Consider the following 13629-nt stretch of genomic DNA (forward strand, 5'->3'; position numbering starts at 1 on the left):
ACTCATTGATATTCTTCCCATGGGGAGAATTTATATTTTCAACTGGCCTTCAGATCCCTTCTGAGTCTGGTCCAGAAACTCCAGAGCAGGAGGATTCTGACTTGTGTTAGCCTACTTTGCAGGGCCATTTGCGACAGCATACTCCCCTCCTTGGTCACCTCACATAGATGATCCCCCAAGTAGCTGTGTGTTAAAGGAGGAATAAAAGTGTAGCAGAAGTAGGCCAGTGGAATACCGAATCATCTGCTTACAGAACTTTATGTCTTCAGAATATCAGAAACCCTATTTGGAATATAATTTTTAATTGTTAATGTAGTATTGCTGATTGTGCCTGAGTTCAAATCTTAGAGAAATCACAGGCCCAGAGAGGAGCTGGAAAACATCCTGCCCAGACCTCAAGAACATCTGCGGGGCTCAAGTTCCACCGACCACAAACAGAAATTCTTGCACCTGCATTCTGCCCAGATCCTTGGAAACATCCCCTTGGCTAAAGACTGATCTCTGAAAAACCAGAGAACCTTTTTCCTTTGGTGCTCTCGTCTCTCTGACTTAGCCCTTCACTATCTCTGTAGTGAAGTCTTCTATTAAATCTTGCTGCCTCCAGTCTGGACTCCAGTGTTTCTTTGGCTTCCTCGACCTAACATTTGGTGGCCCTAGGGGGTTACCTCCTTCACTTTCCTGCACCATCACCAGTGAAGCTCTTGAGGCAGAGGTGAGAGTTTTTGGGACCCCTTTCAGGAGTGGACAGCCTCTCCAATCAGAAAGCCAAAGTCCTAGTGCTAGGCCTGTCTACTTTACTGCTCGGAGCTGGTCCCGAGAGACTACCCAGGTCAGGAGACATCCCCTTAGTGAGCCTCTCATTAATTCCAGAACAGAAACTGCCATGGGGGATGCCCTTCACTAGCCTCCTTTCTCCTCTGAGAAGTGGATCCTCCTAGAAAATCTTTCCTTCTTTACCTCTTAGAGGCTATTATGGGAATTCCCTTTCTGCCATGAGATTGCTGCCTTGGTCAAGAACCAACTTAAGCTCAGCTTCTCAGACTCCCAGCCTAGATGCCTCGCTTTCCCTAAATTGAACTCTCAATTCAAACATACTCTGAGACATCAATAATTATTGTCCTCATCTCGGGAAATGGAGTGAGATTCCCCATGTTCTTGCCTTTTTTTGAACTCCTTCTCATTTCAACTGCACTCCAGGCCTGAGATTTTTCTAAGAATTGAACTCAAAATATCACAATTAGTTTTCCTGCTCATAAGTTCTGCTCTGCTCATAAGTTCATTTGGCAATATCTTGTGGATGAAAGCAGAACAGATTGGGAGTTTTTTACTTTACAGATAAATAGGAATTTAGAAACCTAGCCATATGTTTTGCTTCATAATCCCTCATGATCTCTCAGCCTCCACCAAAGAACCTGCCAATCAAAATGTTTTCATTACCATTCTCCAGCCTTACTTGTTTTGGGGAAACAAAGTAGTGATTCTGGGCATGTGCCACGCCACAATGCCAATGCCCTCCTTGTAAGGAGGCCCATTTCAATAGCACCACCATCCACATTATCATTGCTGCAGCATTTATAAAGTACACTGATGCTCTCACCAGTGCATTTATTATTGTTGTTTCACAGGGCACAATTAGAGAGTTACAGAAGTTATATCCACTCCAACATGTCTATTCAACTTGTAATTTGAATTCTAGATATTCATTCAATCTGGAAGGTTCAAACCCAAGTTGCTTGGTGTATTTCTAATCACTTCTTATGTGGTTGAATTTTATGGCTGAATTGGAGTTCACCACCCAAAATGAAGATGATATGTCAGAAAGTCTTTATTATATTTACATTATAGAATCTGAAAAACATACCCATATAATTTTTCTGAATTAAGCTTGTGTCCTCCCTCATACCATGTCTCCTTCAACCTTCCTCACCCTAATAAATGATAATATAACTCACCAGTTTCTCAAATTAAAAACAGTGTCCTTCTTTATTTTTCTCTTACATTCCATTCCATCAACAAGTCTTACTGACTCTACCTCCAAATATCCTAAGTCCAATCATCTTTCTTCCATGTTTGCTTTTTGGAAGTGGCATTCTCTGAACAGCACTAGGAGATATTTGATGCTTTTTAGGGTGCACAGCATTCCAATGATTTCCCAAAATTATAAAATAAATTCCAAATTTCTACCATAGCCTACGCCACCTGGCACCTATCTCTTAAGCCTCATTTCCAGTTTTCTCCCTCTTGCAATCCATGTCAGCAACACTGTCTTTTTCATTATATGTCAGAATTCCCAAGATTTTCTCCTTTACTTTTCCTGATACTTGAAAGACTATTCACTCACACATATTCCCCATCCCTCTTCTCTTTCACATCATGCAGGTTTTCTGCTTAAATTTTACGTCAGAAAGGTCTTTCCTGATTACTCATCCAAAATATCGCAATGCTGCTTCCCCATCATGTTGTTACCTACTACCCTTAATTTTTTCTTAATATTTATATTATTTACTTTCTAGGTATAGTTTCTTGTTTTCCTCCAAGACAGTGTAACACCATGAAGGCAGATAGGTGTCTGTCTACCACTTTGTCCTCAGCAGCTGGACCAGTGAGTGGCACATAGTGGTTCAAGAATAATTTGTAGAATGAGTGAATGAACAAATAAATAAATAAATATTATACTCAAGGGAAAATAATAAAAGATTCTGAGTCAGGACAGCAAGAATTAATATGGAAAAGAGTGAGCACAAAATACTGCACATCAAGAATTTATGACTCTTAAAAGGTAAGATATAAAGAAAGAGAGAGAAAAGAGTGGAAGATATTTTTCATTTTTGGTATTCCCAGGAGGATAATGGTGGCATTATCCTAGGAATGACAACATAGTTTTTCAATACATTACCAATTTTCATGTGTGAAATGAAATGGAAGACTTGAGGTTGAAGAAGGATAAAAGTCAATTGGGGAAGAAATGAAATTATTCTCACTAATTTATATAAAGTTCCAGTAAACCTCTTAAAGTTAATCATTTTCTAAAAAGTAGGAAATATTTAATGTGTTCTCTTTATCTACTAATTCAATATATGCAGTGTGCTTAGTGGTAATAACATATCAAGGAAATTGTCAATAGAGGAATGGATAGAATAAGAAAGATTTCAGAGAAGCAATATTTAGCAGTATGGATTCACTGCTGTTCAGAAATGAGAAATAACTGGGGGAATATGAGAAATTTGGTCCCCTGATAGTGTTCTCTGCTCTGTGAGGTAAGAATAATTTACTAGGCTTCTTCATGAAATAGATGAACTATCTCTTGAGGGTATCTGCTTCTCTATTTGTTCATTCTGTGGTCAGCAGGCAGCCATTTGATCAATAATTAATTTTCTTATATATTTCAAATACCAGAAAGTGAGCTGCTCTAGCTAGAAATATGATCACGGGAATAAATTAATAAATTGGAAATCTGATTTATTTATCAATCTTTTGTGAGCTTAGTTAGCATCAACTCAATTTTGGCTCAAAAGCTTAAAAAATCCAAATGGTTGAGAAATCCAGTTTCTGAGCAACAGACTCACAGACTCCAAGAAGGGACTATCGGTTACCAAAGGGAGGGGTGGAGGAGAGTGGGTGGGGAGGGAGGGAGAAGGGGTTTGAGGGGTATTCTGATTGGCACACATGGTGTGGGGGATCATGGGGAAGACAGTGCAGCACAGAGAAGGCAAGTAGTGAATCTGTGGCATCTTACTACACTGATGGGCAGTGACTGCAATGGGGTGTGGCGGGGACACGATAATATGGGTGAATGTAGTAACCACATTGTTTTTTTCATGTGAAACGTTCGTAAGAGTGTATATCAATAATACCTTAATTAAAAAAATCCAGTTTCTGGATTTCTAAGAAAGCAAGGATATTTTTATCTTGGAAGTTATAAGGCTGCTTACTGAATGATCAGCCTAGCTATTTAAGCTACCCATACCTAATTATACACTTTCTTTCCTATTTCAACAAATTCTTACTTCCCATATGTTTTAACTATGTAGCAATTGAGGCTATTAATTTTTCTTAAAATAATTGACGATTTGTAGAACAATGGCTGGAGCTATTAGAGCTCTGTTAATAGTTTAGAAAGGAAAGGTCATATTATTCAGGAACTCCTATCCAAGCAAATTTAATTTGGCAATACTTAATGATTAACTACAGTCCTTTTTGTTTTCCCCTTTTCTTTGGCTTTTCTCTGGGAAATAAGTGAAAAGGTAAATTGTTGTAGAGTAAAATATCAGTGTATGGCTAAATTTTCACTATGAACCTTTTTGTTCATAGACTTTCATTATGAACAGTGGTTTAGAAATTTTGTCAAAAGTCTTTTTGAATTTGTCCAAGTTGCTATAATTTAAATGCTTGTACAAATGTATACTTAAAATCTCTACCATATCTTAAATCCTTAAAATTTATGCTATTTATTTTTGAATACTGCATAGAACTTGACAAAATATATAGCATATAACATGTGAAATAATGATGAAGTATTGCGGGCCTGAAAGCTCTGTGTGTCAAGATTTCTTTGGTTGCAATCAACAGGCTAAATTAAGCAAAATTGGAAGGATAGGGAAAACTCAATGATTAAAAGGAAAACACCATATGGTAATGACTTAGAAATAAATAGAATAAGGGTAGTCCTGTAAAGAAACTTCAGTATATTTGAGCGCATATTATAATATACGTTAAAATGGAGAAATATCGTTAGTTTACTTTTTATCACCAGTGGTAATACCTTGGAACATCTCATTTTCAGTCACTTAACCCATTTTTAAAATTTGTTCCTGTTAATAATGTCTATATTTCAAAGCCATTTATGTTCTGAATAAAATGATCATAAAAATTTCATGTTAAATATGTTCCCTCTATGTTCCCCTATTAAAGGGTGTTCATGATTTTTTCCTTTTGTGTGTTACAAAATGAAATAAGTGAGGAACAAATTACTATGCAATAGAAAACAGTGATGCAGCTGTGATAAATGTAGGTTGCAGATAGGAGCAATCAATAGTTTAAAGGAGCCTTTGTAGCAGAAGTACTGGATTAGGAAAATAAAAACAATAACTTGCAATTTCCCAAATAGGTTCTAGTAAGATACAATGTCAAAAGTAAAACCCCAATCAGCACTATTGTTTCTTAAGTGAACAGTTACAAATGCACATCCATCAAATAACAATAACTAAAAATATATGCATAAGGGGTAATTAGAAAACTATAATTTTAATAACAATAAAACCTGTAAGAATTTCCAAAACACATGACAATAAACTTTGTTTTAACTGGTAGATTTTTAGTAGAGATTTAACAACTGAAACTTAATTATTGAAAAAGACATAGTCTACATGTGGCTGTGGTAATAATTTATGTAAAAAATGTAACAGCATCACAGATATGGTTTGGTATATATATTTTTGTATATTATATATTATATAGTATGTATTATATAATATGTGAAACTATATTTTATGTAATATATATTATATAATATTATATATATATATATATAAAATGATATTCAGCGTCTGGTTTATATTGGTGTCATTTCTGGTATCTTTTGATTTATTTTCCCTTCATTTTGGGTCATATTTTCATCCTTCTTTGCCTGTCTGGTAATTTTTGATTCACAGATAGACACATTGAATTTTACATACCTGAAAATACTCTTAAGATTTGTTTGCAACCCAACTAGGTTACTTGGAAGTAGTTTGAACCTTATATAGACCCAGAGCAAGTCTTTAGTCTGAGCTAATTTTACTTCACTACTGAGGCAATACCTTTCTGAGTACTTTACTCCATGCCCATGATTTACATTTTCCTACTTTGGCTGGTGGAACACAAACTACTCATTGCCCTGTTTGAGATCTGGAGATTTTTTTCTAAACATGCTACATACTCGAGTAGAATTCTCTGCCAATCTCTGAAGCTCTTTCCGCACAGCTTACCTCTTACTGTACTCTTCCCTAAATGCTCTAGCTGCCTCCATCTCCACACACTCTCAATTTCAGCTTTTCAACTCAGGTGACAGCTCGTTCTGCCTGGGCCCCACTTTGCTGCACTATTGCCAGGAAAGTCTCTTTAGGCAGTTAGTAGGGGCACTTTTAGGGTTCACTTTGTTTATTTCCCTTTCTCAGTTTTGCACTGCCTCATGTACAATGTCTAAAGCCATTCATATATATATATATATTTGTTCCAATTATGGTCTATTTCCTTGCTAGTGAATATTGACTTTGAAGGGGAAGTCCTCTGAATAATGAATTTCACATCATCTGAAAAACTGTTTTGTGAATCAGTACTTCCATGCACTTCCGATACTTAGGTTTGCATTTCTGTTTGGGGTTGCAATCGTGTCAAGTAAAACTGACCAGAAAGGCTCTGAGTGTCTTGCACCAGATCAGTCCCAGGTGAAATCTCAGTATGGTGTATATTATTTCCTGAATGCCTGCTTCACGGCCAGCACAAGCTGGGAAAGCTGGCCTGGAAGTGCCCCTGCTCTATGACTGCAGCTGGGTGCCCTGCGGATAGATGACCTGGGGCTGTCAGAAACACTTCCTCCAGGCAGTCTGCTTCTCCCAACACTCCCTGGCTTGCCAATGGGTTTCAGCCCCAGATAAGCTCATTATGGGTTCAGTGAGACCTAAAAATGACAGTAGAATGTTCTTGGTGTGAGAGAGTTTATACCCAACTTTATTCCTACAGTGATAGGTCAGTCACTGGAATCTCATCCACTCAGAGCACGTCTGCATGAAGCAAGCCGGGCTCTGCCCCTGCAGCCATCTCAGTGTTTGTGTTCAGCGCTGCCACCACTCTAGTCTCCTCTCCTGCAGCCCTGCAGACGTGCAGCTGTGCCACTTTGTGGCCCAGAGCTGAGCGCAGCTCATTACAGTCAATAGCAAAGTATTGCCTACACGTGTGTAGTGAGCTAGCCGACCAGGGCCAGGTGAGAATCCTGGCCATAGGAACCTTCACTTTATCCACACCCACCTAAACTTGGGGCCTGAGGCCCAGGGCTCCAGCGGGTGGACCCGTACCATCAGGAGCAGAGGATTTAGGACATCCTTGCAGGGCAGGCTGGGAGCGGGGGCTCCTACTGTGGAGCTACTTATACTTGCAAATGCATTTGGCAGGGCGGCTGGGGCTGGATTCAGGGAAAGAGCATTGCCCTGCAAGGCCCTCTGCCACCCATCCTCCATTTCTTCCCCACCCTCTGACCTGTGTGAGATTTGGAACAACTCCTTCCAAGCATGTCGGAGCCGGAACCAGAGGGTGCGATCTCCAGAAGTGGTTTCACCTGCTTAGAGCGACTCCAAGGGTTCTTCACCCCTTCACCATCCCTGTGGCACTCTGGGAACTCCCTCCTACACTCTCATCACCTTCTCTCCTGAGAGCCCCCTTGTGGATAAAATGAAGGTTCCGGTGGCCAGGATTCTCACCTGGCCCTGGTTGGCATGCTCACTACACACGTATGGGCAATGCATTGTTATTGACTCTATATATAAAGAACTCCACCCAGTGCTCTGGGCTACATGGTGGCATGGCTGCAAGGCTTCAGGAGAGCAGAGCAGAGGCTGGAGTGGTGGCAGTGCAGAGGACAGAGCCAGAGGATGGCTGTGTGGGCAGAGTGGCCAGGAGGCAGAGACCGGCTTGCTGCATGCAGACTAGCTCCGAGTGAACGGGATTTTAGTGATTGACCTGTCATTGTGGAAATAAAGTTGGGTATAACCCTTTTACCCCATGAATGTTTTACTATCATTTCTTTGGTCACACTGAATCCATAGCAAACTTGCCCGGGGCTGAAACCCATTGGCAAAACAATCCTCTTCTTCCACCTCTACTCCTGCACTCCCACCAGCTTTGGTCCAGGCTGGGCGCCTCCTTAGAAGAGCAGCACACTAGCGGTACCTGAAACTTGCACATTCTGTTCCACGCCCCCTCCACTGCTCTGCTTTCCCCACCTGGAAGGCAGTGGGGGCTGGGAGTGTGAGGTGACCAGCCCCTTCCTACCTTTAAGGCTGGTGAGGCTCTGATGGGGAACTGCCGGTGCTTCTCAGGCAGTGCACACCTCACCACTTCCATGACAGGGGAGATGGTGACAGCCCTGGCCTCCAGCTCCATGGTGGTGCCTCCAATAAAACAGCAGTTGACGTTAAAAAAAATAATTAGAAATTAAATACTACATTTTTTTTAATTAAATTTTTTTGGTCAAATAATTAAGTATTCTGGCTGAAGAAGACCAAAAACTATCGTGTTGTTTTATCCAAACAGTGTCCTGGCATTTACATTTAAATTTTGGGGGTGGCATAGAACCATCAAAAGGCACAATGTTAATCATGATAAGCTCAAAAAAAAGCTGCATTCCCAACTGCCAATTATATCAGATTTATTCTGCATGCAGCAATTTAATGTTAGCAAACTAGACCTCTTCCACTGAATTAAAATTGCTCATTTTAATTTTTGTTTTCTACTCTCATTTGTATATAATCATTAAATTGTCTGATTCATATTATACCTAGATTTGTGTTTGTACTTAAAACACGATAAATGATATGGCAAATAAACACTGTGGTATATACTACTTTATTATTACTGTGATTATTATTATTCCTATTAGAGGGATTTTAAATTACTTATATTGGAGAAATATGATACAGTAGGAAACTAATTGGTATCAGGAGCAGGGATGAAGTTCCACAGCTTTATTGGACTTTGCGTCAGAAGGCTTAGCACATAGGCTATCTAGGAGATTAAGAATAAAGCACAGGTTTTTCAAATATTAGTGTTCATAAGAATCACCAGAGCCAATTCCCAGGCTCCAAGGTTTCTGATTTAATAAGTCTAGGGTGAGATCCAAGGACACATATTTTTAAATTACTTCCCTTACGATTTTGATGCTGTGGCCTATGAATTACTCTGTGAGGTCATTCTGGTCTAAAAATCAAGATGAATAACTAAATGTGGGGATTTGGACAAGGATTGATTATAGTTATATAGAATCAAATAGAAAGAGTACCTAGCCCCAATTCGGGAATAAGGAAAGCTCCCAGGACTTAGTTTGAAGAATGCTTAAAAAATGTTGCAAAAGATGAGGATCTTTATAGTAAATACTTTAAAGATAGAGAGGCCTGGGAGTAAGAGCAACTATAGGAAAAAATAATTGTTAAATGTAGCTGGACATTCATAAGCATTTGCTGATTAAATACAGGGCAGATTGCAAACAAAAAGATCAATGTACTACAAAGGAATCAATGTATTGTACTCTTAACCCTACATTTACCAGTATCCAATGAGGAGTTGTAGTCCTTACATAAATATTGTGAATTCCTTACATAAATATTTTAAATGTGACCATATCCCTTAGTATATTTGGGTAAACATTTATGAGAATATTCTCTTTTTGCATAATCCACCATTATTTGAAACATTTTATATGTATAACATGATTCATTAAGTTGGCAATCTTCTAAGACCAAATTGACTTATTTTTATGGCCAGTTGTCATTTTGCATAGGTACCACAATACATAAGATTTCAGTATAGTTCCCCCAAATATTTTTTAATCTTTGAGATCATAACCTACCTAAATTTTGTTTTTGTAGAGTCAATTAGAGTTTAGCAATCCTTGTTTTACATTATAGTCATGGCAGAGAGATTTTAAGAAGCTGAACACCCATACATGATATGGTATGATTTTCTATTCTTTCTCCACAGAAATGACATGTCTAGTACCTGCAGGTTTGTCTAGAAGCCATTGCTCATTAAGTTCTGGATTCCAATTGGGTCTAGAGCTAACAATATCTCAGCTATGATAACACAGGCTTCCATTTGCCATTAAGTAACGCTTCTCACTTTAGCCCCATAGGGAGGACATAGTATGGTCCTTCATTCCTGGCATGGACTAAAATAAGTTCCTTACATACATAGTTCCTTACATAAGTTCCTTAACATACATAGTATGTATACACAGTACCTGAGTTAATAGAAAACACCCTTCCCCAGCACGGTTGATATCTGTGGTGTCCTTTCAATTTAACATGTTCAGTTTATCATAAATGTTTTATTTTCTTTCTATGCTGAACACCAGTTACAGCTACTCTTAAAAGAGAGCTTCCATTAGTGCACATACTAAGATTAGCAAATATTTTCAACATGATGACGGGCCTCTCATATTTAATTTTGGTGTGATTCTGAATTCTGAATTTCATTCCTAAAGCTCCTTCCATGGCCTGTTGGAGCTAGTACTGATTAAACTATAATATATATTTTTATCATATGGAAGTAAGGGAATGTGTATAATATGAAAGTAAAAAATGCACCCCAAGTTAGGGGTTGCCTTACGAAATTGTATAGTGGACAGTAAGGTCCAACATAGTCCACTTAGCATTGTGTGCAGGTCTTTGACCTCAAGGAATTCGAGGTCTACCTGCAGGCACTTTATTTCCCAATACAGTAAGTAAAATCCTTAACACAACAATGGTTTACTGAATACAAAAGGAATATTTCATCATTTGCCTATTTTTGGGTTGAGTGAACACCATTATATTACCTTATTCTATTAACCTTGGCGTCTGATGCTAAGGATCTGCCCAAGGCCTTGGAATCCCAATCCCAAACCCCTCCTGTGCCAACTCCTGGGTCTTAAGTCTTCCTCTAAATTTCCACAAGAACTTCCATAACCTAATACTCTGTATTGGTATAGTGTCCAATTATCTAGGATCCATTTGCCTGCCTGCATCTTAAGGTTATTAATAATAGCTAGCCCAAGAATCTGTAAATATTTTAATATTTTTCTGAAGATATATGTATATATATAATTCCTCTTGCATTGCTCAATATTGGGCATTCAGCTGTCTCTATGGTATGAATTTATTCCCACCTCCTTCCCCAAAACTTGACTTGCAGGGCTTTTTCTCACTGATTTCCAAACAATTGCATGGCTTCGGTTGCAAGGGAAAATGTGTTTCACATCACACAACAATATGAGGAGGAAGGCCTTGGGGCCTTCATTACTGGCCATAAAGGAACTGAAGCAAGCTTTTCATTTCCCTTAATGTTTCTTATCACATGATCTTGAATCTTGCACTGTTGACATTTCGTTCAAATATTTCTCTGATGTTTTGTGACATGATAGGTTTTTCTGTTTTCAGGTTTTCTGATGTCCTTTTGTCTTAAAGCAGTCTCTCTGTGTGCCCAGTAACAGATACCAATTGTCTTTCAAAACAATTACATAGAGTGATTACAATAGGCATATTTCAAAGCCGTTACTCAAGCATCTTTACAGAGGTATAGTTTCCAATTCCTGCCCAAAGGCTCCATTATTTATTCTTTCTAATTTCAGAAACTTTTAATAATTTGAATGTTTAAAGCACAAGGTCCTACAAGCAAAGTTTGAACTATAGTCATTTTAAATCTTAATTTATTTTCAGACCCCATTCATAGATTTCATTTAAGTACAAGTCTCAGGACTGTGTGGATACGGTCCAGCATTATCCCTAAGTGAGAAATGTGTTTCACCAGAACCCAGATGGTCCCATTAGTTTCTGTACTTCTTACTTTGTTGTACAGGAGTCAACATAAAATATTAAAGTATGTTTTGTTTTTGGAGAGATACTCCAGCTCATGAATGTCCAGCATTTCACAGAATCTGAGGGATCATAAACTTTGCCTGGTTCAATCAGCCAGTCAGTATTTGTCATATATGGTGACTACTGTCCTTCTGGCTTCCTGTCTCTCTAAGGAAGCAATCATCATTATATTTTCAACTTAATGCATCAATGGATTCTAAGGATTTTAAGTTTAAGTGCTATGTACTTTATGACAGTATGCTGATGAATTAAATATTCCTTTGGAAGAATAAAAAATATATATACTGAAGTTCACTCCATATAAATACAGATATTGTTTTCCTATATTACAAAGAAAGGGAGTGGGTAAGAAGGGGCTAGTCAAATCTCACATGACATATCAGTAACCCTTGTCTTGTTGCATTTCTTGTTATATAGGCTTTGCCATATCTGTTCTAGACAAATCTCTTAGGGAAATTGCCTTCTTTGATCCCAATAGCCTTACTATCAGTCTTTATGAACCATCTGCCTTGTTTATCTACACCATGGAGTTGTTAAAAAGATAGTGGAAATCAATACTTTCACTTCAATCTCTTTCTTACTCAGAGGAATAATCTCTTGTTGCCATCTCAGAATTCTGTATTGGTTAGTATTTATTAGAGGAGAGGGCCAGGGAAATTTCAAAGGTTTCAGTTCATCTCCAATTTAAAAATGGTAGATTCAGATCTCTTCATTTGCACATAATACCATCTCAATTATAATGCAAGGGTGACATACACAAAACATTATCCGGTCATTTTTTTCAATTTTCTGCCAGAGCATATCTATATTCTCCACATTTTACCTTTGGGCCTCTTAGAATGGTCTCGCCATCTCCCAAGGGCATTGCACATTTACTGCTTATATATGGTCATCTTACAAGTTTCACATGTTCCTTGTAGACATTTATCATATACCACTGGCTAAGACCTTGGCTAGAAGATACTTGTCTTTAAGTTGATCATTTTCAGATTCTTTCCTGTTTAACTGAAGGGGGAGGAATTTGGCCCCTCATCAGCCATTTTATGTCTTATTTGTGATTCTCTAATTGAATTTCAGTTAATCCAAAGTAGACCATATAGAGCAAATGTTATGGCCAGAGTGGAAGTTGGTTTAAACCACTCAACCACCGATGTTGTAGTATGAGTTCCTAAGTAGCAACTCCACCAATGTTCTTTGTTTTTAATTCCATTTTTTCAATAGCCATCTAACAGTTTCACCTGGTTTAGCTCTTGCTCCTTTTTTTCATTTTCACTTTAATGGCACCTTTTTAAGAATGAGATTGCTGAAGAGGGAACAGTACCAATCTTTACTGATCACCTGACACATGTATGATGACTACCCTCTGCATATCTTTTTGCCACCTCCAAGGCCAGTTACATCAAGTGCCAGAGACTGGGGATGAGACAATTCTATCAACAGTACCAAGTGGGGACTATTCCCTTGTTAGCGCATTGCTGCTGGAGTTCTGCTGGTGTCCTTAACTTTCTTATGTTTTCTTATGGTTTTGGAAAGAGTACGCTGTTACTTGGAGAGACAGGAGAGTAGTTTGCCTCTCTCAGGTTGTTGGCTAAATTTCCACCTGCACCAACTGCATCTGCAAGTAGTTAGTTATAATACAATCCTCACAAAAGTGTGTAGGCACATTGGGAATGGAATAATTCTTTCTATTCAGGACGTACCTGAGATAAGTGATGTACTCTTCTAATCATTTATCCTGAGAATCCGTGCTTGCAAGGATGCATGATCTTCTGCAAGTACTCACATTAAGATGTCCCAGCTCTTTAGCAGCATACGAGAGCTCATGAACCTATATGATGGTGATATCTAGTTATGTTCCCTATTCACCTGTCAAGTCTTTGGGATTATGAATAGTTATGAGCGACCTGTTCAGAAAATATCATTTCTAGTCAAGTAGCAACAAGAAAAGTATCAGAAGGTGTCCCAGTAACTGGAAGAACCAGTACTATTTATTGTCTTTAAGTTTCTATATTTATTCCATCTTTAC

Source organism: Manis javanica, chromosome 9 (assembly GCF_040802235.1).
Source record: "Manis javanica isolate MJ-LG chromosome 9, MJ_LKY, whole genome shotgun sequence".
In the NCBI taxonomy this organism is placed as follows: Eukaryota; Metazoa; Chordata; class Mammalia; order Pholidota; family Manidae; genus Manis; species Manis javanica.